Genomic DNA, 1,026 nt, shown 5'->3' on the forward strand with positions numbered 1-1,026 from the left:
AGGGTTGTGATCCGTTGCCGGACATGGAAAAAGACAAAAGACAAAAAAAAAAAAAAAAAATACAACACAGAAAGGCACATTGATCAATCAATGGTGCATAATGTAAGTGGTATGGTACAAGTACTTAGAATCAGAAAAGACTTAAAAAAAGAAGAGGGAGAAAACATATTTGAAATATAACAGCTTAAAAATTTCAAATATGGGTCAAGCCAGTTAGCTGAGTTGGTTAGAGCATGGCATTGTAACACCAGCAGCAAGGGTTTGGATTCCCATACTGGCCAGCCACAAAAAAATAAAATAAAAATTTCCAAATGTGATGAGAACTATAAACAAGGACACACAAGAAGCGCAGAAAGCCCTAGCAGGATTAACACATACACACCAACCACCAATGTACATCATAATCAAATTGTTGAAAAACAGTGACAATGAGAAAATCTTAAACCCAACCAGAGAAAAATGAAAAATTACGTGAAGAAAAGTAAAAAATACATTAGACTGTTTTTCTCAGAAACTATACTCAAGCCAAGAGACAATGAAACAATCCCTTTAGAGTGCTTGGGGTGGGGCGTGGGGGGTGGCAGGGAAAGAACTGTCAAACAAAAAATCTACATCTAGCAAAAATATCTTTCAAATGAGGGCAAACCAAAGCCCTTTTTATGGAAAAGAAGCTGAAAGAATTTATTGCCAGATTTGAACTACAAGAAATATTAATGGGAGTTCTTCAGTCTGAAGGATGTTAACCAAAGTAAAATAACCACCTGGTTGAGGATAAACAAAGAAAGTTTATTTGAGAACTTGGTAAATGATTCTAGAATGGGGCAGCAACCTGGACCAAAATGGTTTGGAATGCTTCACTCCACTACATGTGCAGGTCATATTTATAGCCAGAGAAAAAGAAGTGACAGAGGGAAGCAACCTGATTGGCTGCAGTCAGCATTGCCTTATTCGGTCACATTTTGACAGCATTTAGCCTCTGACTGGCTAGAGGTTCAGTCACTATGATAGCCTGAGATTTGCGTGGTT

Source organism: Galeopterus variegatus, unplaced genomic scaffold (assembly GCF_000696425.1).
Source record: "Galeopterus variegatus unplaced genomic scaffold, G_variegatus-3.0.2 Scaffold2007, whole genome shotgun sequence".
NCBI lineage: Eukaryota > Metazoa > Chordata > Mammalia > Dermoptera > Cynocephalidae > Galeopterus > Galeopterus variegatus.